The sequence below is a fragment of the Cygnus olor genome, chromosome 7 (genome assembly GCF_009769625.2).
Source record: "Cygnus olor isolate bCygOlo1 chromosome 7, bCygOlo1.pri.v2, whole genome shotgun sequence".
Lineage (NCBI taxonomy): Eukaryota > Metazoa > Chordata > Aves > Anseriformes > Anatidae > Cygnus > Cygnus olor.
In genome coordinates, this window is record NC_049175.1 from 609,392 (window position 1) to 634,913 (window position 25,522).

The 25,522-nt window shown below is 39.7% G+C and overlaps 1 protein-coding gene across 2 annotated transcripts in view; it reads right to left on the reverse strand.

Moving 5' to 3' along the window:
- Positions 1 to 25,522, reverse strand: part of NDST2 (N-deacetylase and N-sulfotransferase 2) — a 135,399-nt gene that overhangs the window by 90,032 nt on the left and 19,845 nt on the right. For both annotated transcript variants that reach the window (XM_040564463.1, XM_040564468.1), the window contains exon 2: positions 18,727 to 18,806. The gene's annotated coding sequence lies outside the window, so the exon portion shown is untranslated. The remainder of the gene's footprint in view (positions 1 to 18,726; positions 18,807 to 25,522) is intronic.

Below are 25,522 nucleotides of genomic sequence, written 5' to 3' on the forward strand. Positions count from 1 at the left end.
CCAGCCGATACAGGGCTTAGAAATCCACTTGACCAGAACAGTTAGGAAGCTCTGGTGAAAGACAAACTACAATTCATTTTCCAGACTTTAAGGCTGTAACATACAAATGAGTGAAGAGCTGTCTTCCTGAGTCTAGGGACAGATGGCTTCAGTCTCCTGCTCTGCTCAGGGCTCTCTCCCAGCTTCACGGCACAAAGCTGCCTCCTTTCTCACCGCCTCGACGCTAAGCAGCTGCGGGCAGGAGTGAAACTGAAGCAAATGAGGTCAGTCCCGTGTTGTGCTTGCTGGGAAAGCTCCAAACAGAAACCCAGGAACTATTCACTGCGGAAAAGGTGAAGTAAAACATGTAGCAAACAGGAGGAGGTCTAGAGCTCAATCTTCCTCCAGCTGCCTGCACGTACAGAGCAGAGCAGCCAGGACAGGAGGCTCTAGGGCGAGATGGGAGAATGACAGGCTCTGGCTACTGTCTAGATGGGAAAGGAGGAGGGAAAGATGATGGCAGGGGAAGTACAGCAGGGAAAGAATGCAGGGAGAAAACAGCACATTTAGGGAAGAGGTAAGCAGTAGGAGGAAAGAGGGAGACAGACGGAAGTCCCAAATAATTCTGGCAAAATGCAGAAAAAAAATTAAATACCCTAATTTCCATTAAGGGACAACCAAAGTGAAACGCGAATAAAAGATGAAAACAGGGATTAGAAATAATAACCGACTGAAGAACGATCAAGTTATCCAACCAATTTTCCTAGTCTTAGTGCAACAATTCATTTATTCAATATTTTTCTCCAGAATTAAGTTCTCTAAGAGATCTAGCAGTCTTTGTCAAAGACATTGTAATGACAGATAACAAGGAAACCAGAATAATACATTTGACAAATTTATTTTACTTCTGTTCAAATTAGCTGTAGTATTAATTGAGATGTTATTTAAACATATTAAACAAGAAGCTAGCTAGCAATATGCTTCTTGGGCTTAATTAGTAATACAGAGCCATTTCACTCCTCTAAGCCACAGCAGGCACACCACTAAGATGTTCTTCAGCCTCTCTTTGCTGGATACAGCATCGCTATCTGCTGGTGTTCCTCATATTACCGTTTTTATTTAATCTAAAAATATCATTTATGCGTAACATTAATTTCTAGAGTCAAAGATTCCAGGCACATGGGCAAAAAAGGGCTGCCTATACCCAAGGTTTCCCCTACTATGTGACAAACTCCTCAGGACCCGTGATGCTCTGTCGAAACAGAGCCTGTGGAAGCCTCAACAAATGCACTGATGGGAAATCGCTGAGTCCAATGGAAGGGAACAGCACTGTCATTCTGGAATACCTTTCTTTTGCTGTATTTTCAAATCCAACTTATTTTTGAGGCTTAAGGAAGACATTTTAGAAAAACAACCTATTTGGAAAACAGGGAATTGAATAAGTAGTTGAAATTGACATGAAATCGCATAGTATTTGGTGTTTGTATTTTGTTTTTAAGTGTTTACATTTTGTACAATATAAAGGACAGATCTCAAGTGTTTCAGGCTATTGCAGAATTAAGGATGAGTGAACTCAAGAACGAAAGAGCCAATACAAGAACTAGACTCCAATAACCAAAAATTAAGGCAAACTGTAAAATCTTCAGGATTTCCATAGCTGGGGACCTTATGACATTTTGCCTCTAGAAAAACCTTGACAGTGGTACAGTAATAAACTGTGTCAGAAGGAATCGGCCTTCAGAATAGGAAAAGTAATACTGTAAGAGAACTATATGTGCCAGGAAGGATCACTGGATTATAACAGCCACCATCTAAGCACCAATTTCTGAAGTCAGGAGGTATTTCCAGGTATAATATAAAAGTCACCTTTGGTGGTTAATAGTACTAGCCACAGTATACTCATGAAAATCTCAGAACCCATAAAAGGCCCGAGTGACAGTTTACAGAGGAACAGTTACAGAACTGCTATTTTGCAGCTCTCAATCTAAAAACAGTAGGACATGAACATTTGTTTTCAAAGAATAATTTAACTGAAGGCCAGATGGAATGAAGCAGGGAAGCTACCAGGAGCATCCTAAGAATAAAATTTGTTGTTGTTTTTGTTGTTATAAAGTCGGTGCAATTCTCATTGGGGAAACCAAAGCCAAACAGAAAAGGTTTATATTGGTAGGGGGGAAAAGAAGGAGGCATTTCAAAGGGCAAACTGAATCTAAATATATCTATGTTGAAAACTGGAAGACTTTTTTTTTCTGAAGTTGAAACCTGTCAGAAATATCCAGAAAAACTTTTGACAATCTCTACAATTATTAACATAACAATCCTCACAAACAGAGTGGGAGAGAAAGATCAGGGATTTCATTTCATGCAAACTCAAAACCAGGTAGAAGTATATTTTTTTCCATAGAGAAGGCAGCATGTAAATCAAAAAAACCCAGCAGGGTAACAGAACAAATTGAAATACACAACCCAAGCCTCAATGCTGATACTGTTTCAGCTCCCTCAATATCAAACTGTTAACAGATGCTCACCCCTTCCCCTATCCCTTATGAATGGTAACATGAAGCTGAGTGCCTATTAGGAAGTTAATCCCAAACCACAGTATCATTCAGTATCCCACAGGACTTCCCCCCTTTTTCCTCACTGTATCACTTTCTCTCAACTCCATCTGACATGGGTAACATATTTCTGGTAAAAAGAAGCTGCTTCAGCAGTATATTTTTGTAAATGTAATTTTTTTGCAGTACCCCAGCCAAACAATTTCAAACCAGAAAACCAAAGTCCTGCTCATTATTTTATATGACTAAAAATCACAGGTCCACTATGCACGCATCTATCTAGGGAATGCCTAATGAGCTTTGAGATAAAAACAATAATCAATCTTTACAATAAATTAACTAAAGAATGGGATGGTATATTCATATATATATATAATATTTATTTTTGTTTTGTATATATTCACACACACCCATGCCTTTCCGAAGCAGTAATTAGAAAATTCCCTTTTAACACACCAGTGGCCAAACTGCTAACCTCTTAGCGTTTTGGAAGCAGCTTCCACAAGAGGAAAAGCAACCTTGCAGCAGGAAAACTCTAGCAGGGCGACAACAGTCAAACAACGAACAGGCCAGAGAGCATCAAATGGAAAGTGAACTCTTGCGAAGCTCAGACATGCAAAAGCTGCTGATGGTACTGGGGAAGATGTATTTGTTTAGCAAGTTTAGGAACATACAGAAGGTTATTAATAGTTTGGTATAGAAATATTTTCTACTGCAATGCTTCGAAGAGATATACTGAAAGAAAGAGCTCACAATTGCTTATTAGGAATAGCACAGCTTTTCAAAAGCACCCATAACAAATTTCCACTTATGACCTTAAATTGGAACGCCACCCACTAACGTATAATTCCTATGCTGGTATGGTCCTGACACATCAGGTTTTAGCTGAAAGGTCACAAAAATATTTTCCCTCTCCTAACAAGTTAATGTACACAGAACCCTTATAGTTGGAAAAAATGTCTGAATGTAAATTCTAACCATTACTTCCAGAAGTGAAATGCACACACCAACAAACAATGCCAGGTAGTCGCTTCTCCCAAACTATTGGGTGGTCATCAGTCAAAACAACCCCTTCAGTAAAAAGGACAAGCTTAAGCCTTCCACCATAAACAAAAAATTCTCCCGATTCCTTGTAAAGCCATAGTCATCTTGCATGAAAAGTAATAAATCACAACGAAAGAAATATTTTCTGTGATATTTTAGTGCTATCATTTTGATTTTTCTGCTTTGTAGCCCCATTTCATGTACTTCAGCAGTAACTCCAACACCACATTTCAACCCTGGGTCTGTTAAAATCCATGATGCTCTAATATTTGTTTTAATAAGTACCTTATTCAGAAGGCTGTTTTGACACTACCAATACTACCGTGAGTAGGCAACCAGTGCACATGGGGATTCCTAGACTCACACTAAGCACAGGCTCCTGCTAACTTCAGCATCCCAGACACAAACCCAGGCAAGTCAGACTGCAGAAAGTCCACTTCTCGCATGAGGTAGCACTAAAATGAAGTCTAAAAGAAGTATCTCTGAGAGAAAAAGGTTATGCCAGAGCACGTATTGTATTGATTCATTCCTTACCTTTCCCTTTAAGTTGCAGAGGTTACATCACCCCTCAAAACATAGCCATAAGTAGAAGCAAGAGTCATGTATGAATCTTCTTTCCCTGGGTGCTTTGGGGAAGCAGGAGCACGCACTCAAGTGAGCATTCATGCCTCAGCCAGCTTGAGGACAAGGCTCTGCACCAAAGTGCTTAAGACCTTCTCACGGCTGCTGATTTCATCCAAGGAACTGAAAGAGCATCTCAGCAGGACACTGCCAGCCTCCTTTTCAGTTCCCTCTCCCCAACTGCCAGTCCCTGGCAAGTGAAATGTCAAGAACCAGGCAGGGGCGGTGTTTGGAGAAGGAGGGATAAGAGATTCTCACCATCCATCAACCTCAAAACCTATTCAGCCGACAACTTGAATGGAACTGGCATTTCATTCTCCATGGTAACACGAGATGGAAGGAGGTTGGAAAGAGAGAGAGAGAAAGAGAGGACAGACCCAGGAAAATCTGATGCTGAAGAAGCAGGGAAAGTTGTAAACTTTGCAACTTCTCTTTGCCAAGCAAGTTGCGCGTAGAAGGGGGAAAACACCTTTCCTTGCTCGCACAGCCCCAGGACAAGCTGACCCCCAATCATGGTGAGGTGCCCCTTCTGTGAGCAGCGTACTGGTGCAGAGGAGGAAATCCCTTCTGCACAGAAGTTCCCCTTGAATGCAGGGAATAGGGAAAGCGGCAGATTATGGATAATTACCCCACAGTGAACAGAACTGCCTGAAAGGGAAGATCCTGTCATTCCCTGGACAGTACTTCTTTGCTACAGATCGAAACCACTGATACTTACTGAGTTTATGTGCCAGCACCAGCCATAAACTGGAGCGGAGAATTAGCATCAACCCTTTTGCCTGCTTTGAACATTACTTTATTACGCTGAATCACCGACATGCACAAGGAGACAGACGCACAGACTATTTCTTCTTTTCCAAGGCACACCAAAATTAAGCACGGAAGCAGCTAAACTTAAAATTCGGGCAGCACCTTCGCCAAACTCACAAGAGCTCTGGGTAATTCAATTCTTATTAACATTGCACGCCTGGCCATCTTCTGAACTTTATTCTGCTATTTTACATTCATAACTTGAGCTGTCACAGCCAGAATGTGCACAACAGGGAAATTACATTTGGATTCATGCACGTTTGTGTTCCAAGCTGGCCCCATGCAGCTACTGAAAGAGTCTCTGGCTAAAGCACTTATGCAAGATAACCAAACAAAGGACTGAAAAGCTCTGCAAATCCTGGCTGCTGCCGCTGCCATCTTATTTCTTTCTCAATTCTTTACACAGATTCTTTCCTGAAGGCCACATTTAAATCTCCCTCCCCCACCCAAGCCCACCACCTCTCATTTTGTAGTTTGTTCTCACTTGGGTTTTATATACGGGACAGACTGTTGTGCAGTACCTTTTTAAAAGTACCTTTTTATCTATACAGTCAGCTTTTTGTTAAAGGTGACCTGCAGAGTTGGTTTGAATTCTCCCAGTAGTCATCAGGTGTCAGCAAGTATGTTAAAAATGTATTTTTTAAGCTATCATTTTTCTTCATTATTCCTATTTCAATTTTGGACATTCAGCTTTCAGGTTCTTACATAAGTCCTTATTTATCATTCATGACACTGCAACCCATATGGCATGTTAATACATGCCTCTGTCCACTGAACTTCAGCTTTTATCTATCAGCCATTTCAAAGCTATGCGAATACATTCTTGCTTTTGAAAAATACTTTCATCCTGGGAGAAAATGTGGTTTTCTCCTTTGTCTCCCAAGACTCAGAATCTTGTAAAAAAACAAACAGTAGCCTCAGAAGGAGCAATCCTAGTCACTTCACTTCTGCAGCCACTTCCTACTGTGCTCTCCAACGCATCTTCCTGAGAGCTCCTTCACCTCAGGCGGGGGGGACATATCTACTTTTTGAAATGTACTTCAGGTGCATGGTCTAGACGTAGTTTCCTTCTTCCCTCACTACTTTAACAAGAGAAATGAGACTGTTCCATTCTCTCTCTCCCAGCCAAAGCCAACTGAACTGAGAGTGACACAGCAGCTGGAAGATGTTACTCCCCTACAAGTCTAAATAGGCAAATAAATGCTGTGAAATGCATCCACACAAACAGACAAATTCAGTTCTTTTCACTTGCTTTTGAAGATAGTTCAGAATTCCAAGAAGGCATTTGCATCCTTCTTTTAAAATCTATTCTACCCACATCTATTAAGATGAGGATATCTGAAACAAAAAACTTTTTATGTTCCTTTCATAGAACAACCTCAGAGTACTTTGTTATTTTGCTTTGTTAAGGAAGCACAAAAAGAAAGACAGTATTTTTGCCACTTGTCACAAAGCAGCAGCATCTCCTCTGCAGTTGCTGTTCACTGAGTTTCACCTTGATCCTCTTCAAGGTTTGAAAGCATTATTGTTTATCTGTAGCTCAGGGAAGGGATTTTCTTTCTCTCTGAAGTTGATTGTAACATACTTCAAAGACTTGCCATCTACTAATACCATCCACTTGTCTTGCTGTGATCCGAACTCCACACCAATGGAAAAGAAGAACTTTCCCAAATCCATTCTAGCAGCGTACTTCAGGCAAGGGGGAAAGATACTAACACTGTTACCAATATTCAGAAATGTGCCAAAAAGCATTCCAAGAGCAAAGAGTCATACCAACCATATTTTTCTATTGCACAGTTTCCTACAACCACCAGAAAGGGAACATAGATGTGTCTCACCAGCAAGATACATGTTTTGGAAATGAAATCTCCAACGAATAGACTAAAGCTAGCATCACAAGGCACCCTACAGAGAGGTACTGAAGTGCAGAGAGAAGCATGCCCACACAGAATCAAGGTCTCACCCAGCTTCCTAAACAGAAGAATAAACAGTACAGTACAGCCAACATTCAAAGGACTGCCCACCATGTGTGCCTGTCATGCAAGAATAAAAGCTGGAATACAGCAATAGCTTCAGGCTGGCTGAGAACGAAGCCGACTTTGGTTGTGATCGAGTTTGGTGGTCTGCACACAGCCGTCACGTCACAAAAGCTGCCATCTCGACTGGCTGCCATTTCACAGAGCAGTGAAGCAGTAGTGAGCCATGCTGGTGGGACTGACTGGCAACGCCACGCCACGGCAGCCTACGGTGCACCTGCTCGGGGAACAAACACAGCTTCAGTGGCCACAACTGTGAACCCAGAACCAAATTCACTGCTTTTCCAAGCAGGTGTCCACTCTAAAAACCATGCCTACCACGAAAATTAACAAGAGAATTTACTACACTCTAACAGTGCTATGATTTAGCAGTAGAATGTTTCACTGCAGCTATTCACTGAAGTACCACATTAAAAGAGCAAGATGAGCAGTCCTGTTCTGTATTGAAAAAGTAAACTAATTAGAACTTAACAAATATGATAGGTTTGGAGTTAAGTATCCATCTACCCTACTAGCACAGCAGAAACTGAGACAGAATTTAGTGTCCAAGAGAAGATGTCTTGAAAGATACTTTAACACGATGGACAGATGCCCCAGCCTGATTCACTTTACATGTGAAAACAGTGGGGATCAAATACTCTCCTGTTCCTGCTCACAACCTTGAGGAAAAGCTCAGTCAGTCAGATATTCCATATCCACAAGTACTCACAGAGAGGGATACTATGCAATAAATTAACACAACAGCAAAAAAAAATAGCAAGAAGATGGAAGAGTTGAGGGACTGGCAGGGCAGCCAGGCCTGACACCCACAAGTCAATGTCAACTATCATGCTTTTCTGGTCCTCGGTGCCCTTTTATTTCATATAAACCAGAACCCTTCAACCCCAGAATAATGACACATTTATCAACTTGACAGGGCAAAAGACTCAAGTCCAGGAATCTCCACCCAGGTCTACAACTACCCCACTGAATGCCATGGGTAAAAATAAAAGGCAATGTCTCTGGCTTCTGCACCTCTAAAGACGATTTCTAATCAATGTGGCAAAAGAACAAGTTCACTCTTATGAGCACCATGAAATAAAACTCAGATTTTACCTGGCTGAAATGAAGATGGGAGAAAGAAAAAGCAAGAAAGACAGATACTTAATTATAAAGATGCAGAGGATGAAACAATCAAAACAACTACACGTGAATCTTTCAAAGCATACATTAAAAGGGCTTCTAGGTATAAAACAGACTAAAAAAACATGGTGAGAAAGCACACAAAAATCTTCCAAGAAGTTCAGAGCTCAAACAATTCTGAGGACAGCATTCTGGAAATCCAAAGCATCTTGATTTAAATTGACAACCATAGCTCAAATATCTCTAAGCTATTCTCAATAAAAGTCATTTCAAGGTAGGAATAAACACGGCCAGAGAGTACACAAAGTGAGTTGACCTGATTACATAACGTGTGTCATCAGCCAAAGAACACATGGTACCACTGAATTTCCAGTCATGTCCCACTTCAGACACACAACCCCAAAAGGAAAGGGGTCCTAACCAATCTTCTTATTTTCCTACTAACTCAGCATCTCAACAGCTTAACTATCTATAAATAAGCTTCTCTCAAGGAGAAACTGACTTCATTTAATTTTGTATCGTTCTGCAAACAAGAGGGTGGTATTTAGACCAGATGGCACAATTTACTTCAGCCTTTCTGCTACAACTAACTAATCCATGATTTCTAAACTACTTTCTAGTTTTAAACACAGTAATTCTGGTAAAAAAACAAAGAAACCTCCCCTTCATTGGGTGAAGGGAAAAGCAGAATCAAACACTTCCTAACGTGCCAGCTGTGCAAAATGTTACATATAAATACAAAGAAGAACCATAAATTACATATTTTTTTACTCACCCCCACTCCAAAGATATCAAAATAATGCAAAAACCAGATGAGGTACCGTGCAGATGTAACCTAAGAGGCCTCAGGCACTGACAAATGAGTAACTTCTGTAACTTTCAAAGCAACCCAAGTTCCCAGCTGCCTGCTTCTCTTCCCCAGTGTAATAAGATATAACACGAATTCAGTTTACAGTATGATGCCATATTTTGGCTGGAAGGCATATGAGATGTGAATTTAACAATGTGTTAAATTGGAGTGTAGCACCTGTGTCTTACTACCAGCCTGCTTGATTTCCCCAGGGCCAGAGATGTGCCTGCCACCTGGAGATGGGCAGTGCTGCCTGACTTGCTCTTCCTGGGCAGAGCTGGGCTCAAAGTCCCAAGCCTGACTGCAGCCCTTAAGCACCTAATAGTGGTGGGGAAGGAAAGGGCACTTTGAATGCTATCAAACCCTGAAAGAAAATAGTTAACACTGTTTACAAGCATCTCTCTCATTATCTCCTCCCACTTGCCCGAGCTGATACAAGAAAAGGTGGGTATACATTATAGTTCAGACAACTGCTTCGAATGACCACACCGTAGACAGAAGCAGCAAGACCTGCTACAAAGAGACATGTCAGGGGATGCTCGTCTCTCCTACTGAATGCTTTAAAACAAACCTCTCAGCCACAGCGAGGGTTCTTATCAAACACTTGCATTCTCTCAAGATTATCTTGCTGGCAAACATGGGTAGTACAATGCATAATGAAATGGATCAAGCCTTGCTGCCCAAAAAATAAAACTGGACAGCTGATTTTACCAAGGGTTAAAAAAAAAAAGTAAGAAAAAAGTTTGCAGCTCTCACTAATGGCTTTATAAGTGCCTGATTGCTAATGCTAAAAGCTTCCTACATTTAGGTTATGAATTTGGAAGGGAGAAATTAAAAAAGGTGTGTTACACGCTGTCTCACAGGCATGTTAACTTCTGCCTCTTCTTTGAGATAATTTCTACGTTGCAGTTTTTTGCATTTCAGAATTTCATCTTCATGTGGAGCAGCAATAAAGGGGATGTGTTGCTGAAAGCACTTCATATTTCTAGGCTGACCTTCTGTTCACTGCTTCCCCACACAGACAAATGCCAAAATAACAAACCAGTTCTTCTGTCCTGCTGCCTTTTTTCTCTGACCTCCAGTAGTTATTCAACTACTCCCAAATATTCTGTGACTGCTTGGAAAAATCTGCTTTATATTCCCACCCCCTCAAACCATTCCTCTGTAAAACAGTTGATCTTGAAAATACAGTGCTGTCACCTTCCTTGTGCAGGTTTCTGCCATTACTGTCTCTATGGAAACAATCAGAACATCAAATATGTCAGTAAGAATCATTTATAAAATATGAAAGCACCAAAGGTAAAGATTCTACATAAAAACCAACCAAGACAAAATTAGCTTGTTAGCACGGAAACATTGGCTTTAAAGATTTTCAAGTTCATATGAAGTCTTAGGGTGAAGCTGCAGTCAGCTTTAGCCAGGAGAGAGGTGCAAGTGCAGCACCAAGCATAAAGTCACACAGCCAAAGGCTGCAAGTATCAGCTGGGACAGAGCATTGCAATCATCCCTTTTCCATACATTTTAAACACACAAATACAGACACTAAACAAAAGTAAGCCAGTGTATCTCCAAAACATAACACCAGCATGAGAAATAGACATGCAAGGAATGGGATTTGTTTCTCTGAGATTTAAAAATCATTAAGTAAGGCCCTTGTAGCTTGCTTTGCCTGTATCTCAACAGCAATTCAGTCATCTTCTCCACTGTTCACCATCTTCATTCAGTTCCACAACAGCAGCAAAGTTAAAGCCAATTATTCTTAGCTTCCCAACCAAACAAAGATTTAAAGCAATTCTTTAAAGCATTCTTCTTTCGAGAAACATCGGCTACAGAGCTTGGCTGGACAGCTATTCTGCTGTGTTGTGGCTTCAGCAATGCAAAAGCAGAGTGCTTATTGCTGTAAGAATGGGTTCATCCAAGCCCTGTATGTGCAGAAGAAGCAGTTTTCCCCCACTCGCAAAGCTCGCCACATACTTCACTTTGACATGTTGACTCAGTTATAGCACACGGGAGCCTCCAGTGAACAAACACAGCTTTTTGAGACAACTTCCTCCCCACCACACACACATGCTCTCCGTGCTTTTTTAGAACCTCATTTTAGTGAATGTTTTGCCTTTCATCATCCCGTTATTCTCTCCTCCTCTCCCCTCTGTGTGTTATTGCGATGTACCCCCTTCATGTTGCTGCTTTTCCTCACCTGTACTGGCTTAGAAAGTAAGCTACCTCAAATTCAGCTACTGAAGTTAAAACACTGAAAGCAAAAGCAAGAGGGACTCGTTATGCCAGCTTAAGAAAACAGAGCAAGAAAACAGCTCAAACACAAATTAGAGCCACAGAGCATGAGGGACTTTAACATGATGTAAACTGAAAAAAAAAAATAAAAAAATACCAGAAAACATTATGGACCCTAAAGAATAAATGTACTGTTTTCTTAATAATTCCATGGCAAATGGTTAGCACCAGGTGCCATTTCAGGTAGAGGATACAGGCTGCCAACTAGTCAGTGGTGGACAGGTGATCCTGAAGATTGCTCACTGCCTTTAGAGCTTGACTGAAGGACTTCTGCACACCCCCTGCCTTGAGCACTATGGACACACATAGCGAACTGCTGCTCCCTTACATTCAGATACTCTCAAGTGGCTCAGTAAAAGAAATAGTCTACAGCATTCTCAACTTAAAAACGATTTTTTGACTGGATGATATTTTCCTGACTGTTAAAAATTTGTCAGATTACTTTCTTTTTGTCACAGAACTGGACACTTGAGCAACAGCTCAGGTACTGTAATTTGGAGTTACTCCTTTTGTCACTTGAAACATATGATTTTAATTTTCAATTTCCAAAATATAAGATTACACAGTTTGGCTGAGATTTCCTCTATTAGACTGCAGCAGTCAGCTGGGATGAATCCAGAAGGGAATGGGAAGGAGAGAATGACTGAAGGATTTGGAATTCTGCACCATCAGTATCGTCAGGAAGAACAAAAGTTATAAATTACAGGACTGAGAGGAAACAACGAACAGAGAACAAGGTATACTGAATTAACCAGAGTCTTCTGTGGGGGCTCCCCCTCCACTCAAAAGCATCTTCTAGAAACAGAGGGTGAATTTCAATGCATTGTTTCCCTGGTAGTTAATGATTGCATTAGCTCAGAATATCAGGAGACTTTATGGTAGTACAGAAGATAATAAGTCAGAGCAGGAGTTTATCTTGCTCAAATATTGGACAGTTTGAGAGCAAGCCACTCCTTTCTATTTGAAAAGTTTCAAGAAATCCTAAATTAAAATATTCATGGACATAATCAGTATTTAGAAACTGACGGACACATTGTACTGTATGAGCTCTTATCCTCTTCCATCTAGTGCTTGTTTTTCCTTTTTTTTTTTCCCTTTCCTTTCCATTAGTCATGCATGCCCAGTCCCACTGATTGCTATCTACACCTCAAAATTAAGAACAAGCATGGCCATGAATTCCCCAGACAAATCAAGGCATAACAAAAAGCACCTCCTGTCTGCAGTTTAGGTTTGCTTCTGTTCAGCTCTTCTGAATAACTTTGTTCTTGTGTGGATGAAGAAATGTAAAAAAGGAGGTTTTAAACTACCTGTGCTGAAGCATTCACTAATTCCAAAATATATTATTTCACCTTTGTCACATACTCAAAAAAGTTTCAAACTTTTAAACTTAGAATTGTGTTTGTATGTCACCGTACTGCTTGTGCTACTTATGTTACCATGCTACTTGCTGTTTGGGTGGGTACCCCTCTGTCCCTCTTGTAGCCTTTTCACTGCCTTTAAAGAGACTACAGAACTGCAGTTTGAAGTGCAGGTAACAGTATGGTATCAACGCAGTATTTTCAGTATTATCATCTGTTGTGTATTTCGAGGGACTATAGTACAACTCTCAGACCAATTATAATAGGCTACTCTAATCAGTTTGATGTTAACTACAGTGTGACCTCTAGTAAAAACTGCTCTTAGGACTCTGAACAATATCAAAGTCAGTGCCACAACATCGAGCTGAGAAAATCTAAGTGGTAAACACTACAAGCTTTTGCATTTACTGTATGACTACTGCTGGATCAATCATACCACTGAGATCAATAGGGGAGATCGTTAGCAAAACTCCTTCATGTACACAGAGGGAGCTTTCATTTGGGGGATTAATACAGAGCATTTGAAAAGGAAGCTTAAAGAACAGCAAAACCAGGTTAAATTATCTCTGATTGAGAAGCCAAGAGCATGATTTAAGATACCTTAGTTTACTACATATTGACTTCCTATCTTTAAAATTTTAATTTCACCTTTCCCAATGCACCTGGGCAAAGAGGTCTTCAGCAGTCAATGCACAGAAGTTCCCGCACCCTCCACAAGCCTTCAGAAAACAAAGTGCAAGGTAGAATGGCTGTTTCAAGGGAAAACATTGGCTTGTGGTGGCAGATATATCAAAAAATGAAAGCTGATTTACCAGACGCTGAGATGGGTACTTTGTATTGATGGAGAAAAGGACCCCAAAAGGGTCATTATGTCACAATAAATGTCATCCCCTATAGCCCCAAGATTGGTTACTTTCAGTCTCATTACTTGGATATAACTTTCAAAGATCCTCTTAACAGGAAAGATCTTAGAAAAAACGGAATACTAAAACTTATCCAATTTATGAAGGGAAGACCTAGTCAGCTGGGGCCAAGGTTAACTTATCAGCTTCCCATCTCAGCAGAAATATTTAGGGCAGGGAAAATGAAGTCCCTTGATAAAGTCCCGAAACCTGATGCATCACATACGTAAGTAGTCAGAAATGTTGCTTTCTTAGTGTGACTAGAAGCATAGCCACAGTTAATCATCTAAAGCAATATTTGGATATGTAGCCAAACATATCTGAAATCCCTGTCTTGGCTGTATGAGTTGACCAACGGGCATTAAAAGCTGAAGAAACCAAGCATACCTGGGATAAGAGACTGATACCAGAGAACGGAGCAGTTTCACGAGCAATTATCAACATGGCAAACCAGTACTAGTGTGGTTCAGTTGAAGACAGAAAATTTTGCAGGTCTTGCTTACAAAAGGGCATATGAAGGAAGCAAATATAGAACCAAAAAGAAGCAAAGGGCCATCGCTAGTCTTTGCAGTGATGTAGTGCTGTCTAATGGAAAAATGTACGTCCACTCTGAAGCAGATACGCATTTAATCTTCTCAGACTATTCTTCCTTAGCTTTCCTTAGCCTTCCTAAATTTGTGTTCGTTACCTCTTCCCTCTCTGATTATTTGATTAGTGAACTAAATGTCATCTTCGTACTCTGTCTTGGACTTTCACCCTAACAGATTGATGAAAATGGAAAAGCTGAAACATTGGGTAGAAAACACTCTATTTTCTATGTTTTTCACATTTTCACATGGCATTGCAAACTGGAAAATACTTTTCATACACATTCCCAAGGTTCGCAGGTACAAACCACAGACAACAAGTAGGAAACAAGGCCCTGCATGCAGTATAACCAAGCCACAAATGTGGGCTAGTCAGATACTGACTCATTACCAGCAATAGTCTGAACTTGCTCCAAATGTTCTGATACTCTAAAACAGAGCACCAACAAGGCAAATAAGCTTCAGAAGATTTATTTCTTTTGGCAAATGAGTGGTTTTCAGTCACATAACAGCTTACTTTAAAGAAACTAAATGAAATCCAAACCATCCTACTGATTCTTCACTGTTCAAGAGGCCACACTGAACACTGCTTACAACCGAATGCAGCTATACCAGAGCCCAGCAGGCTCCCTGGTGGAATCACACGCTACCAGAACAGTCAAAATCGACATGCGAACCCAGGTCCCCATTCTTCATGGTATTCCCCAGCTACTTCAGATATCCCTTCGTATTAACATGAAAGGTACAGATAACCTGCTTGGTAAAAATGAACAAGTAGCAAAAAAGCTGAACTTCATTTATTGCTTAGTAAATAATACATTAATTCCACAAATGAATTCCCTTGGTGCTATTTGTACCCCTTTTCTTTGACATAGCAAACTAAGTAGTTACCCTGCTGACAGAATACAACCTCTAAATCCAGATAAAGTTTGCCATCCACGTGGAGAAGAAATAGGACAACAATCACGTAATACACATTTATCACATTTTTAACACGCTTCTGGAAACTGGGTATGTTCAGCAAAAAGCACAGTGTAGGAATTTAGACAGAACAAAATGAAACGCCTGAAAGCAAGATTGTTGGCAAGGAGCTACTCTCATCCAGATGAGGAAGGACTGCACTTCTTAGCAATTTTTCAGATGCAACACAAATTCAAAGCTTGTACTTTGAAGAATTTCTCCTGCCTTTCCTAGTTCACGGGAAATTCCATCTCTGCCAGCCAATTCAAGGGGAACTGAACAGCAAATTCCATTAACTTGAACTCTGAGAAGGCAACTCGGCTACTGTGAGTCACTGACAGCTGGGAACAATCCTACCAGCTTTGGAGACACACCAAATTCAGTGCAATATCCACCCCATGTACTCTAGTCCACAAAAGCCAGCAAATCTGAAAGGAATCGCAACGATGCTGCTACTTACTGGAGAGGGAGAGATCAGTCTACTTAAAAAAATCCCTCAACAGAAAGAGCCTGCTTCAGGCAGTTACTGATAATTCAGCCCCGTGTGCCTACAGCTCCTCAGAAAAGCACTTCATGTTCAAACTCCTTATTTCTAAAACAGAGGTCTGAACTTCTGGTTCAGAAAGCCTGAGCTTCTGGTTTGGGTGATGATCTGAAAAGGAGGCTGAGTCCTGCAGTACGTGTTCTTACAGCCACCTCCAACCATCAGTTCTCTGGGTACACAAAACGAAAAGCAGCAGGTAATGCGTTAACGTACGGAGTCCAAAGATCCCTCTACACTTTCCACATGCATCAAAGGCAGTGTTCAAGCCTTCCTCCATCATAAATCAGAGCACAAAGAAACAGATACCCCGGAACATCAGGGATGAACCATCAGCTCCTTTCAATGCCTAAAACTACATTGCTGAATCCAACATTTTCTTCCAAGTGAAGAAATATTCTATACCTCTGGCCTCATCAAGATTAAGGAAAGCCTGCACTATGCCTGTTCCTGAAAGGCCTCAGACTCTCATTTTACTTCCCGCCTATCCTCACACTCAAAAATGCGCCGCAGATCTGAAACAGGTTTCACTAAGTAGGCTGCTCGATGAACAGATCCCACTTTTGCATTGTATACTGCTCTCGTTAGCCATGCAAACTTACTGCATCTCCACAGCTTAGCCAATTACACAAATATCATGGAAGGCATACATTAACTCATTCAACAGGATGAGAGAAATGACAAGAGGAAAAAAGCACCTTGATTGAGATCACCAAAACTCTGTCTTTTAAAAAAGTGCATTTAGAAATAAAGTTAAAGAAGCTGGGTGTTCGTTTTTTTTCTAATTGATTTTTTGTGTGAGTTCCTTTCCTTTCCTTATAAATCCATTCCTTTTGAGAGGACAACAACAAAAACCGAAGTATCCTTAATAAGTGCCCTAACACTTTTCAACATATAAGCTTTGATTGGTTTTAGGGCCTTGTATGCAACAGCAAGCTTTAGAGAAAAAACATGTAACCTCCAACTCAGTCATACCATTGAGTCTTGCGTGATTTAGCTGCTAAACATAAAAACACCAAAGATATTTAGCCTCAAAAGTACCATGGGAATTGCTGAACTAGACCTTGCTGGAAATGACTATTCTCAACAACCCCTCAGGTACAGAGAATTACTCCTTATGATTATTTAATAAAATTACAACCTCATAACTACAACTCCTTCTAGGCCAGATCCTCACATCTACCTGCCATCTCTTGCTATTAAGTTCATATCTTGCTTGCATGCAAGTCCTTCTGCATGTGATATTCCTCATGATTGCTCTTCACCGCTTCCTGACAGAAGAAACATGCTGACCACAACTGGCAACTCCAATCCATATTGTTGTGCCAAATGTCAGCCAGGGACAGCCTTCTGACACACAGAACTAGCTGTGAGTTTTATGCAGTACACTACTTATTTTAGCGTCCTTCTGTTAAGAGACTCTAAGTCCCCTTAGTCAGGAGGGCTTTTCTGATAGATGATGTAGAGTAAAGGAATCACAGAACAACACTTTGCTCCACCTGGCATATTTATCTATGCACAAAAACAGGATGAGAATCTTCCCTTGCCTTTCAAGATTTCAAAGGTATGCCCTGAAACTTACTAGGCTTTTTTGAAATGAGCAAAGTAAAAGAAAAAAGAAAAAAAGAAAAAGTATAATACCTTCTAGACTTTAAACATCTCTATTAAAAGCTTTACTACAGGAAACAATATCAGTAACAGACCAAATTTCAATCTACCTCAGTATACCTCAGTTCCTCAAGAACTAGAAATGCAAGTTTCAAGTCCGAGAGTCCAGCTTTCTAATGGAATATAAAATATTTGCTTTTAATCTTGAACATTCTCAGATATTTTTCTTCATAAAATTAAGATATTTACTTTATATACTTTATTGTGTATAAAAAGCCTCTTTAGGCTACTAGTTGGAAGTTTCTAGAATGTTTTACCCATTACTCTCTTCAGATCCTAAAATATTAAGCTAATGACTCCAGTGCAGGGCATTTTTATGGGTACAAGCAGATAACACCCATGTTTTTAAATAAAGACCACGAATAAAGAAAATTGTCTGCAGAAGACCAATACACACATAATACCTAACAGCATAAAGTTTTATGGATTCTCTTGAAGAATGAACTTCAAACATTATGCATCCCCATTTCTGACGGTTAATGCAGTCATATGAAAAACAGACCAATACAGACTTTATGGCATCACATATTTACTTTCATCTACCCTTCCTTAAGGTACTAATACCATTCTATATACACAGTTTTGTTTGTGTGTAGATATTAATCTACAAAATCTACAAAACACTATTTCACAACCATAAAGCTCTGAGATGTTTTCAAAAGTTCCTTTCTGTGCTAATCCTCTGTTGTTTTAATTTATTCACTGCCAATTGAAAACACTTGTAAAACGACATCCTCACCCCCACGCTGCACCTTCCCATGTCTGGCACACTCAGTATTTCTCTGACTCAAGGGAAATATTTCTAGAAATTCCTGCTCAATTACTAACAGCCCCTTCTCTGTCTTGGCTGTGCAACAGCATTAAACTTATCCCCCATCTCATAAGTAGCCTTTTCTAGTTGATAAAAGCCTGTTTTCTTTTTCATTTTCTTTCAAGTAATGCTTGGGTACCTCAGTCAGTTTCAGAAGACAACCGATGTGTTAGATGTCAGATTTGATGTAGAATTCATAGAACTATGTATCAAACGGGTAGTCAAGCACCCCTCATAGCCATCCTTTTCCATACTGGTCTCTCAGTAGGAATCATATTTGCATTACTGTTTATTTTCATGGTCTTTGAGATTCATGTTGCTCTAAATGCAGATCTGTGAATTCAGAGGCGAGAGATGCTCACCTTTCAGCTTCTCTGGTCTGTGGTGCTCCAGAATGCCACACAATTTACACTAAACCAGAATTTGACAGTGCTTTGATGGCTGATGCTCAAACCTTTATGAGCTGGTAGATTAGATTCTTTCCACTGCAAACCTAGATACACTTCAAGGTGACAGGTTTGGTGAGTTTAAATTTATCAGTTCCTAGGAACATAAATCTACATCAAAGAGGATGGAAGTTAAATACTCACCCTTTCAGCAGCACCTTTGTTCAGAAGCCAGCACACAGAGCAAAAGCCAACAATGCCTGGCTCACAACTGCACCCTCCAGCTGGGGAAAAAAAAAAAAAAAGCAAAATGAGTCTGGATTGGAGATAGATGGAAAAGAAAGATCAAAGATTACTTTATGTGAGCATAAAGATCATTGCACACGCATTGAACAAATCATCATATTTTGTTCTAAACTTGTACTATTCAATGAGATGGTTGTGCACATTATTGTGCCTCCTTAAAACCCAGCAAGTAGAAGTAACGACTGTATTTCTTAGTCATGGAAAGTGATCCTGAATTATGTAAAATGTAAAGCAGGAAGGGAAAGAATACGGTAAGAACCTCCTGGCTTGTTTAAGAGTTGACAGTTCACTAGTCAGAGTTAAAACTTCCATGATGGTACGCATCATGGCACTCAGAACCTGGCTTTAAATTTCACATGAAGACTCTTCCTCATAATGGAAGAGATAAAACACCCCCTTAGATTAAGCCTTCTGTATATTGGAGCTCAGACAGCAGCTTAAATCCTTGTACAGATCCGTGTAGAGACCATGTACCGAAATGCAATGTAGCATCATAAATTAGCTTTGTCTTAGCGCTGTTTGAAAACTAAGGTTCCATTTCTACGCTTTATAAAGGAAAACCCCCCAAACTGGTACACTTCCCAAATTCTTTACATAATCTCCTCACATTAATTCCAGGGCTGCCTTCCAGCCAACAGGAGTCAGCCAGCAAATGCCAAGCACAGCCACGTATTTCCTCTCACGAGTCAGCGACGTGGGCTGCTGCTTCATGGGGTAACTCCTCATCATCTCCCTTCGCCACACCAGAGCCTTCCAGGCACCTGACAGCCCATACAAAAAAGAAGCAACTGGCACAGCACAAGGTTTTCAGTTTCATGGCCAATTTGGCACAAGCCAAACAAGAAGCTTAGGGCAGCTCTCCATCCTCTCAGATGCAGTCAAACTGACTTTCTGGCTGCAATTTAAGACACAGTTTGGTTCATCACGGAAAAATTCTCTGCTGCTAAAAAAGTTTACTCCTGATCTTACCATTCCTTCCCTTGCAGGCTGGCCGAATGTAACACAAGTAGTAACTCACACTCTGGGAGCTCCATCCCCACCATTTACCTAGATGAAATCAGAAACAAAACAGCGCAACCAGACCTCCATATCTGAATACTAGTTAGCTCCTATTCATTTCCAACCACAGCTTTTAGGCAGTATGCAGCAACATAATGCTATTGAAAGTCACTCACAAAGCTTATTCACCTTTCTCCTCCCCTTTTATCTTTTTACACTGTTTGCTCTAATGCTCCTTTTTTAAACATATTTTCTAAAGAAAGGCAGCATCTAGCATTGGTATGCAATAACGTAGATAGGAATCAGCAGGAAGCATTAGGGATGCAAAAATAAAGAGTTAAGAAAGGCTGCCAACTTTCCTTAATACCTCAAAAGCAAACAGAAACTAAATGGGTGAAAGAGTCTTACTAAATTATCCAATCTATTTTCATCTGAAAGCTGACTCTTTGATGTTAGATTATTTTTTGAATCTTTCTACCAGAGTATATTATATATGTTCTTCCACCCTTTCCTTTGGGGACACTATGCCATACTTTAATATATTTTATAATCTCATTCCCTTGTTTCTAGTTATATCCCTTCTTACCTTATTAAATTAATAAGTATTCATCTTTCAAGTATGTGCCTCTCAAATATTCGTAGACTGTTATCACTTCTCATAACAGCACTTCTGGTTATCACATAGGCAAGGAAAGCATATTTGCTCATCAGTCCCTCAGTCTGCAGTCATTTGTCATTTCTCCCTCAGCTCTCTTCAATTGGTTTACATCTGTCTAGAAACAAGATTTTTGGGCCTGCAGTCTTGGCAAATTAATTCTCAAACTTGTTAAAGAAGGGAACTCCTCTTTAATTTGTATAACCCGAAATCATATTAATTTGATACTTGCTGTCACAATGCATCTGCAAACTGACTTATCTGCTGCACAGCCACCCACCCCAAAGCACACTAGTGCTTTTCTAGCTTCAGTCTCCCCCAAAACAGACTTCAGGTTAACATTTTTGACTGCATTCTCTCCATTAGCTCCCTACAAATGGAAAATATCTAATTTTTATACTCCTTCCCTATTTTTAACATCTCTAGTTCTTGTTTGTTGCGTCCTTTCTTCACCTATATTTGATTCACTTCCAACTCAGCATCAGAAGTTAGAAAAAAAAATAGCCTGAAATAACGTTCTAAAACATACACTTCTCAGTAAGATACAATAAGACAGGGTCTCCATGTGGCTAACCATGATTTTCAGTGCTGCTGGTAATGTGTTTACATTTCTGTGACTCCCTGTTGAGAATTTCCTACTCTCAGCTTATCTGATTTAATAAGACAAGACCAAACCAGACAATCCGACATATCTTAAGCTATGTACGATACACAGTTAAGCCAACAGCGCTGTCAAAACAAGGCATTTATCTTCCTTCCCCTTCCTTTCCCACACATTAACCAGATGAACACCGCTTTTGTGCAGCCACCACTGCCCTGTGATGCTATGCGCTGTGATGACGGAGCTACTTTTCATTTTTAGATTCAATTCATTGTGAATCTGCACGCTTCTAATGGCACTCACTATGCACGCAGTTGTACAGGGGCAGGAGAAAAGTGGGACTGTGCATGAATCTATGCCAATGAAAAACGTCCACTGTATATCGACCTTGCATTTCCATTTGTCAGCAACACCTCGGTACAAGAACATAAAACTGAAAGACTGTAAATTGGAAATTCTGCAAAAACCCCAAGACTTTTCAAGAACAAAGGGAAGAAGAATCATTTGCAGCACGTGAACACTGAAGATTTTAACATGGATGCAGGGACAAGATGAATTTAACACAAGGTAGATCTGTTAAGGAGCTGAATTCTTTCAAGGATTAGGAAAAAAAACTGTGGAGCAAAGGAATACAAGAACACATTGTTTATTGGAACTTTCTCAAAAGATTTTGTGAAGTCCTTTACAAAGGGCCACTCAAGTCACTGTGCAGGCAAGGAGAACAAAGTACTGTCACAAGTGGGAAACGCAAAAAGAAACAAAACGGGAATTACCAATCAGTTCTGAGCATGGAAGAAGGGTATTTGGGGAGCTCTCAAAGATTAGCATCTATTTTCTTTTGGTTTGTTATTAAATATTTGAAAGAGGAAGCAAACACAAAATTTCAACTGAATACAACTTTCAGTAAGGATGATAAAATGCACAGACGATTCTAACACAGAGAGAGCCTTTGGGCGCTTTGCACCCAGAGCAACGAAGCACATGAGAAGGAAATAAGAAAAAAAAAAAAGAGAGGGCTTTTGATTATGAGCTCTGAATTACCTGTAGTAAGCCTGAAAGAATTCATGTCACATGTCAGTCATTTGGTCAGTATGGTAAAAATAAAAAGTAAACAAGGCATTTAGAAAATATATTTACATTATTTATAGTAGCATTCTTTAACATACACTTTCTTAACATACTTCCATCTTCAATATGTTTCAGTCCACCATGGCTGAAACTGTATTTAGCAGAGAGAGAAATCCTCAAGAAAATGATCATGGCAAAGAATATGCTTAATATCGAAGGAACCCTACAGAAATAATTTTGGTACCCTTAAAATCACACAGAACAGGCTTGGAAGGAATTCTTTCTGGTAGGATCAGTGATAACTAAAGCATTCCTGACACATTTGCCTTTTATCTCTGCTAAAATCTTCCAAGGCAGAACTTCAGGAGGTCCCTAGTCAATTCAGTCTACTTCTTAACTATTTGCACTGCTGGAAAGCTTTTCCTAAAGTCTACTCTAAATTTGCAATTTAAGCCCTTTACATCTGGTCTTACTCTGTGTGAACACAGAGGAAAAACCGTTCTTCTCTTTGCAGCACGCTTTAAAGTTTTTAAAATAATTTACTTTCTCTAGCCTGAACAATCCTGACTCTTTCTTTTCTTGTAGGTCAGCTTTTCATTGCAATTGCTTTCTCATGAGCTATTTCCAGTTGGTCCTGATCTTTCCTAAGTATGGTGTGCAAATCCATCTGCAGCATTCCAGCTGACATCTTACCAGTTCATGCCAGAGAGAAAGATTACGTGTCTCAAACGCTGGGCTCCTTCACATGCATTATTTGCATTGTTGACTCATGTACAAGGAAGGTATGATCTTCTACACCACCTGCTTCTTTTCTACAAGCCTGCTCACTTAGCTAGCTAGCCTTCTCTGTTCAGTATTTGTGCAGCTAATAAATCTTGACTAAACAAGCTGTTTACTTTAAGCAATAACAACACAGTAAAATCAAAAGTCAAGTTATTTAAAATGGAAGGGCAGAATTAGAGAAGAAGCAGCCATGCATACCTATGTAAACCATTATCAGAGCAATATTTTTTAAGAGCTAGTAAAACATAGGAAAACAGAAATAAATTTAGTTTCAAACACAAAGGAGATAGGCATTTACACCGTTTTGTTGTGCCTTTTTTTTTTTTTTTTTAGTCTCGTTGCCGTTCAGCAGGATGTGTGTGCTTAAATCTCTGAAGTGCTTCTGAAACTCTCACACCTAATTGCATAATTGTCCATAATGGAGATTTTAGCACTTGCCCCAGAACAACTGACCATCAGGTACTACTGGAAACAGAACACTGTATTGTACATATATCACTGCTCTGACTGGATGTGACATTCTCATCCTATCCATTTCTCTATTTCTCCTTAGTGCATTTTATGATGCAAAGTAAGGCACAAAGGAGACTGGGTTATATAGCAATAAGAATTACGATATCAAAGAAATAAAGTTATGAAATGATGGATATAAATTTTTCTTGTATACATTTGTGCACTGATCTATGAATTCGGAAAGCCATCATATGGTATTTATGCCAAGACCTAAAAACACCATCTACAGTTAAAACAAGAAGTTGTAGTTCATGACCAGATTGTTGAGAAAGCATCATATCATTTCTGTTTCAGCTATATTCTCATTGCTATTTATATTATAGCACACAGCAAGAAGCTTCAGACAAGATTAGGATTGCTATATATTATGAAATCTATCCAAACACATACACAGGCACACATCCGTATCTGTGTATATAATCTGACTTCTGTATACCTAATAGAAGACAGTCCCTGTCCCACATTCCTTTATAAAGAAACTGAAACAACACATTAGAACAAAAGTCTTATCCTAGTTGACAAAAACAGAACCAAAGCAGCAATAAAATAAATTACCAAAGCTAACGTGAAAAGCAGAACGGGGAACCTACGTCAAATTTTCTAATCCCAGCTAGAGCATATTAACCACAAAACAATCCTTCTACATTCCTTTCCCTAATCACCAAATCACACTCATGTAAGATGTCTACACTTAACACTCGTTCACAGTAATACTGGTGCTAAACAACACAACAATTCTCCAAGAGCAAGCAAGTAATACTTTCACACGCCTGAAATCCATGAATTCATTCTTTACCATCATGAATTCAGGAAACCTGCATCACTGTTTTCCTTCTTCCTTCTTTGTCAGTTCATACCAAAGGCCTACAAAGATACAGTTTAAGCAAACAATTTATTTTATAACTGAAGCAAATTCAGAACTCAGTTACTGTGGTCCAACTGCTAGCAATTGGTTAAGTCAGGAAAACTAAAAAACTGTTTTAGATACTGCACCCTTAAATCAAAAGTATCATAGAGTGCTACTAGAACAGCTTGGGTGGGAGAGGGGAATCACATTTGGAATAAAGTACAGCACCTCTATATGTGAATAAACTTTAAGAAACAGAGGATTAACTGAAAAATCGTCACCAAAACTGTCAGGTATTTTCTTCCACGCTTGAAAAAAGCATGGAAAAAGAGGTAAGTGAGCATATATTTTCATAAAGGAATTCAGAAACACTGTAGGAAATGATGGAAAAGAGAATAGCTGAACCAGAAACGAGGTTAGAAAGTGACATCTCTCCAGAGCCCTAACAAATGCATTACAAGACCCCAGGGAGATGTTAAAAAACAAGGGACTTTTGTAGAGATGTTTAACACTCCTTTATGTGACAAAGTGGTTATGTATTTGCCACAAAGAGTAATAAAGCGCACTGAAACTAAAACCACAATTGCATATTGAAAGAAGTTAAAAAGACAAGACAGCTTTTGATCAGACACACAGACAAGGTAATGTATTTGGGAAGGGTACAAATGATGTGAGAAAAATGGATATGGATGTATTTCAAACAACAGGGAAGAATCCGCAAAAGAATCCCGAAAGCTGGCAGAAAATATCACGGGCATTATTCTTGCAGTTTAGTAAAAAGCCTAGTGCAGCATTACAGCAGAGCACAACCTGCAACAAGCAAACAAAAGAACCAAGTACTGATGTGCATGGTGGGCAAAACATGCCTAACTGGGTACTTTTATGACTCATTTTGTTCCTTTTACATTAACGATTTCTAATCACTTTATGTTAGTATCCAGGCAACAGGACCAACCACGCATATAAGAGATCAGGATGTTATTAATATATCTTTAAGCTGGGACAGATGACAAATTTTTACAGAGGCACTGAAGAATCCCAGGTCTTGCTCTCTCCCTACCAACAAAAAAAAAAAAAAAGGAAAAAAAAAGCCAGACACATTCCCAATTACACACTCTAATGCAATAAAGCAAGCAAACTACTCCCATTGCATAAATGGTCATGTGGTATGAGCCAATTCCACTCTACCTCCTGTGAAACAACAACTTCCAGTCAGAGAACAGAGAAA